Source organism: Phacochoerus africanus, chromosome 7, assembly GCF_016906955.1.
Source record: "Phacochoerus africanus isolate WHEZ1 chromosome 7, ROS_Pafr_v1, whole genome shotgun sequence".
NCBI classification, from domain to species: domain Eukaryota; kingdom Metazoa; phylum Chordata; class Mammalia; order Artiodactyla; family Suidae; genus Phacochoerus; species Phacochoerus africanus.
Genome location: NC_062550.1, coordinates 80592862 through 80599661, shown reverse-complemented (window position 1 = coordinate 80599661; position 6800 = coordinate 80592862).

The window sequence follows — 6800 nt, the reverse complement described above, 5'->3', positions numbered from 1 at the left end:
GTTTTTTAATGTGGTATATCATTGATTTGTGGATGTTGAAAAATCCTTACATCTCTCGGATAAAATCCTACTTTATTGCAGTGTTTGATCCTTTTGATGTATTTTTGGATTCAGTTTGCTAATATTTTGTTGAGAATTTTTGTATCTATGTTCATCAGTAATCTTAACCTGTAGTTTTCTTTTTTGTGTGGCATCTTTGTCTGGTTTTGCTATCAAGGTGATTGATGGTGGCCTCATAGAATGAGTTTGGGAGTTTCCTTCCTTTGCAATTTTTGTAATAGTTTCAGAAGGATGGGTGTTAACTCCTCTGTAAATATTTGATAGACTTCATCTGTGAAGCCATCTGGTCCTGGACCTTTGTTTTTTGGAAGTTTTTAAATCAGTTAAAATTTCACTACTTGTAACTGGTCTGTTCATATTTTCTTTTTCTTTCTGATTCAGTCTTAGAAGGTTGTACCTTTCAAATAATGTCCTTTTTTTTTTTTCTAGGTTGTCCATTTTATTGGCACATAGTTGCTTGCAATTGTCTCTTAAGATCCTTAGTATTTCTTTTCTTTTTTTTTGGTTTTTTTTTTTTGTCTTTTTGGCCATTTCTTGGGCCGCTCCCGCGGCATATGGAGGTTCCCAGGCTAGGGGTAGAATTGGAGCTGTAGCCGCCGGCCTAAGCCAGAGCCACAGCAACGCAGGATCCGAGCCGCGTCTGCAACCTACACCGCAGCTCACGGCAACGCCAGATCGTTAACCCACTGAGCAAGGGCAGGGACCGAACCCGCAACCTCATGGTTACTAGTCGGATTCGTTAACCACTGCACCACGATGGGAATTCCAAGATCCTTAGTATTTCTGTGGTGTCTCTTGTAACTTCTTTTTCATTTCTAATTTTATTGATTTGAGCTCTCCCTTTTGTTCTTGATGAGTCTGGTTAAAGGTTTATCTGTTTAACTTTTCAGGAACCAGCTTTTAGTTTCATTGGTCTTTTCAGTTGTTTTCTTTGTCTCCATTTATTTCTGCTCTGATCATTATAATTTATTTCCTTCCACAAACTGGGTTTTGTTTGTTCTTTTTCTAGTTGCTTTAGGTGTAAGTTTAGATTGTTTGAGATTTTTCTTCTTTCCTGAGGTAAGATTTGCTTTTGCTGAGCCCCTTAGGCTTTGTATCATTGTGTTTTTATTGTTATTTGTCTCTAGGTAGTTTTTTATTTTCTTTTTGATTTCTTCAGTGATTCTTTGGCTGTTAAGTAACATATTGTTCAGCCTCCATGTAGTTATGTTTTTTAAGGATTTTTTTTTTTTTTTTTGTAGTTACTTTCTAATCTCATAGGGTTGTGGTTAGAAAAGATGCTTGGTATGATTTCAGTTTTCTTAAATTTTCTGAGGCTTGGTTTGTTGCCCAGCATGTTACCTACCCTGGAGGGTAGAATAAATATTCTGCTACTTTTGTATGGAATGTTCTGTAAATATCAATTCTGTCTGCTCTGATATGTCATTTAGAAACTGTGTCCTTGTTGATTTCCTGTCTGGATGATCTCTTCATTGATGTAAGTGGTGTGTTACTTACGTCAGTTAAGTCCCCCACTGTTACTGTGTTGCTGTTGATTTCTTCTTTTATGGTTGTTAGCATTTGCCTTATATATTGTAATGCTCTTGTGTGCACATATATTTACAATTGTTAAATCTTCTTGGATTGATTCTTTGATCATTATGTAGTATTCTTTGTCTATTGTTGCAATGTTTTGTCTGTTGCATTTTTCTGCAGGGTGCCCCACAGCATATGGAGCTCCTGGCCAGGGATCAGATCAGAGCTGCAGTCATGCCCTAAGGTGCAGCTTCGGCAACACCAGATCCCCAACACATTGTGCTGCACCTGGGATCGAACCCACATCCCAGTGCTCCCGAGATGCTGCTGAACTGCACCACTGGGGAAGCTTCATAGCAGTGTTTATTTTGTAGTCTGTTTGTTCTGATATGAGTATGCTACTCCAGCTTTCTTTTGATTTCCATTTGCATGGAATACCTTTTTCCATGCCCTCATTTTCAGTCTATATGTGTCCCTAGCTCTGAAGTGGGTTATAGACAGGATTTATATGTCTTGTTTTTGTATCCATTCAGCCAGTCTTTTAGTTGAAGCATTTAATGCATTTATATATTTAAGATAATTTTCCTTATGAACTTTCTTATTGCCATTTTGTTCATTGTTCTGGATTAGTTTTTATAGGTCCTTTTTTCTTCCCTTCTGCCTTTGTTCTCATAATTTAATAATGACTATCTTTAGTGTTGTGTTTGGATTGGTTTTTCTTTTTTGTGTATATATCTCTTGTAGAATTTAGGTTTCCAGTTACCATAAGGTGTTATATAGTCTGTTAATTTCAAGAGCATTTCCAGTATCCTGCATTTGTACCCTTTTCCCATTATTGCTGGTTTTGACACCATATTTCTGTTTGGGTGATTTCCTACCTTTACTGTATTTTTGCCTTTGCCAGTGAGCTTTCCCTTTTGTAATTTTATTGTTTCTAATTGTGGCCCTTTCTTTTCCGCTTAGAGAAGTCCCTTTAGCCTTTTTGGTAAAGCTACTTTGGTAGTGCTGAATTCTCTTGGCTTTTGATTGTAAAGCTTTTGATTTCTCTATTGAATCTTAATGAGAGCCCTGCTGTATAGAATATTCTTGGTTGTAGGTTTCTCCTTTTCCTCACTTAACTATATCGTTGCCCCTCCCTTCTGGCCTGATGAGTTTCTGCTGAAAAGTCAGCTGATAACCTTATGGGAATTCCCTTGTATGTTATCCCTTGTATGCAAAAACCCGTTGCATTTTCCTGGAGGCTTTTAATGCTTTTTGTTTGTATTTAATTATTGTCAGTTTGATTAGTATGTGTCTTGTCCTGTTCCTCTTTAGGTTTATACTGACTAGGACTCTGCACTTCCTGAACTTAAGTCAGCATTTCCGTTCCCAAGTTTGGAACGTTTTTGGCTTTTATCTCTGCAAATTTCTTATGCCCTTTCGCTCCCTCTCTCTCCTTCTGGAACCTCTATAATGCAAATGTTTGTGCATTTATTGTTGTCCCAGAGGTGTCTTAGACTGTCCTCATTTCTTTTTATTCTTTCTCTTTATTCTCTTTCTCCCACCAGTGATTTCCACTAACCTGTCTTCCATCTCACTTATTTGTTCTTCTGCCTCATTTATTCTGCTATTGATTCCTTGTATATTTTTCAGTTATTGTATTGTCATCTTTGTTCTTTAATTCTTGTAGCTCTTTGTTAAATGTTTCTTGTAATTTCTGATTCTGTGCCTCAATTTTTTTTTTTTTCCCTGAGATCTTGGATCATCTTTACCATTATTGCTCTGTATTCTTTTTTAGGTAAACTGCCTATCTCCACATAACTTAGTTCTTGTTTTTTTCTTGTTCCTTTAGAACATATCTTTGCCGTCTCAGTTTGTCTAACTTCCTCTGTGGTCTCCATTTTCAGGCTGCAGGATTGTTAATTCCTTTTGCTTCCTGTGTGCCCACTGGTAGCACAAGATAGTCTCGGTGCTTGTTTAGGCTTTGTGGTAGGAAGGACTGGTACCTACCTGACAGCTAATGGGTGAAGCTGATCTTGTCCCTCTGGGCTGGGCTATATCAAAGTGTGTGTTTCAAGGCAGCTGTGAGCTTAGGATAACTTTAGGAAGACTGCTGATGGGTGAGTCTATTTTCCCACCCTGTATTGAAGCATCCTAGCACTGGAGTCTGCATGCTGTTGGGTCGGGGCATAGTGTATGCTTCATGCCAATGACTATTCCCAGGGGATCTGCTTTCCAGTGTCCTTGACCCCACAGTGAGCCACAGCCAACTCCTGCCTTCCAAAGAGACCCTCAGGAACCCCAGGTAGGTCTTGCCTTGGGCTCCTATGGTGTTACTGCATCCCTGTGCATGAGAGACCTTGTGTGTACCCTTCAAGACTGGAGTCTCTTGTTTTCCCCCAGTCCCATATAGCTCTTGCAGTCAAATCCCACTGGCCTCCGAAGCCAAATGTTCTTTGGACACTTCCCAAAGCCAGACCCTCCAGGCTGGGAAGCCTGACAATGGATTCTGAACTCTCCTGTGGGAGAATCTCCACTATATAGTTATTTTCCAGTTTGTGTGTTGCCTACATGGCAGGCATGGGATTTGATTATATCACGAAAACTCCCCTCATACTGTCTCATGGCTTCTTTGAGTATAGAATATCTTTTTTGGTAGTTTCCACTCGTTTTTGTTGATGGTTGTTTAGTAGTTGTGATTTTTTTTTTTTCCCCATGAGAGGGGTTCCACTCTGCCATCTTGTTTTCTTCTATGAAGTATAATTTTCATATATTCAATCATATTTTTTGTAAAACTGGTATTTTCCTAAGCTGATTTTTCTATGCTGAGACTACCATCAGAAAGTTATGTTTTCCTCAAAATTCTCAAGGCCTTTACAAGAATGCTTATTAAGGATCTGAAAATTGATACTTCACAGCTTTTCCCCCAGCACATGAATTATATTCTGTAAACTGTTCTACATCTCTACTCCCCTTGATAAATTGGTGATGTATTCTAATGTCCATGTTCTATTTATAATGGTTGTACGTTCTTCTGTTGATGGACATTTAAGTTTTGTGCAAGTTCTGGCTATTAGAAAAAATGTTTTAATGGCCACCGCTCCCCCCCCCCCACCCCAGTGTGACTTAACTCTATGGATCTGTTTTTGCATACAAAGTTACATTAAATTTCAGGATAGACATGTTTTTAATTTGGATCAGTGTTGCCAAATTGCTCTCTGAAGGGAATACTAATTTAGTCTGAGCTTATACTTTATTTCCACTTTTGATACTGTGACTGAGCATGTAAGATTGTCCTTGTTTTTAGGGTCCTAGTAGACATTCATCAAACAATGCAACCTACTGTGTGTCAGGAATTCTTGAAGTGTTCACAAAATATTACCAGGTTTAATCACTGCATAGTTTTCTGAAAGTATAGTAATAGCATATTAAGTTCGATGTGCCAGGTGCTCTGTCAGACATATTATGTGTTATTTTATTTGAGCTGTAAAACTAATTTTAATAGTTATCTTTTGTTCTACTGATAAGAAAATTGAGACACATCAAGTATTAACTAAGTTACCTTGGTACACAGCTACTTGGTGATAGAACCAGGATTCAGACCTAGGATTGGAAGATGCTAAAGAAAAACCCATGAGTCTGGGGAGGAGGGGATAACCATGCATCACATAAAATGGTCTGTTTGGAACCGGAAATATAGAGCTACAAACGTTCAAGAGAGTGGAGTTATTGTGCATAGCATAAAGATGTTCTTTGTGTATTGGACTGTGGCAGCTTTGATCTCCCTTTTCCACTAAGTTATTTTTCTAACAAATCATGCCAATTTCCAAAGCACAACTCAGAAGGTTGCTTGTTCCCAGGCAACAGCCCTGTGAGAGTGAAATCTTTTGACAAGGTCAGCCTGAAAATGAGGCTAGTGTTATCTTTTCTGGGCAGTTGAACTGTGAACAGGCCATAATATCTGATAATTCAAGTCAGTAAACCCTCTTCAAAGCAAAGGCTAAACATTTGCCTCTTGAGTTTAGGGAAGTAGTAATGTATAGTCCATGGATTCTGAAAACTTCTCAACCAAATATGGTTTAGACATGTGGTTTGAGTTCCACAGTGCACTTTGTGGAACTCATTAGCTTCTCGTCACTTGGTGGCCAAGCCATTTATCTGATTAGCAACATCTAAGTCACTTTGCTCCTCCCTGGACTTCCATATGTATATTTCTGTGCCTTTTTTTTTTTTTTTTGTATGTGGAAAATGTTTATAGATTTGATTACTTACTGTTTAACCCCTGCACTAGTTAATCTATAACCTCTTTTCTTCCTTACAACTATAAGGTCTGCCAAACATCTACAGGCTCTTAAAGTCTCTAATTAAGGCATTTTTCTTTCTCCACAAAGCCCTTCCCACTTTGCCTTCCCCCTGCCCATGGATCAAATGAAGACTGTCACATGACTGGACTCTCCAAACACTTTATGGTTTTCTTATGGCCCTTGTTTTACCTTTTCTCTTTTATTACTATTTAGGCAAAATGATATATGAGTAAAGTTGCTAAGGGCCCCACATGGTTAGTCCTGTAGCTGTGCACCTGCTTCCTAGCAGCTTGTTTTGGTGATAACGTGCTTCTTTGGTGTTTAGTGCTTTCATCACAGTGATTGAGGTCAGCACAGAAGTCATTTATCCAAAACAATCTCATTTTAAAAATCGTTTTTATTGTCATTTTATGGTTAAAAAAACATACATGGCATGACTATAAAGTAATGAGACGAGTTTCCATGTCTGGCTTGTTTTACTGAGTCTCATTAGTATATAGTCACATCCTGTCTCAAGCTTGGAAGAAAAATATGCCTTGGCTATATGATTATCAATTTTGTTACTTAAAATTTATTGAGTGCCAACAGAGCACTAGGCACATATATAACACAGAATTTACAGTCTCTATGTTGTAGACTATATTATTTACATAGTTTTCTCAAAGATAACATTAAAGCATGTATTTACAGAACTTTAGACAAAAATAACAATACTGGAATTCAGCAAGATTCTGTCTAGCAAGGAGCACCTTTTCATGAATGAGAGGGTTATGCAGAATTTATTGTGCAAGAGCACTTTAACTCCATTACCCAGCAAGTCTATGTTTTTATGTAGTTCTATAAAGATATAAGAGGAAAACCTACATAGGAAGCCATAATTGGTTTCATTAGGTCAAATGTATTTACCAAATTCTCAGCTGAGACCAATGCCTGAAGGGACTA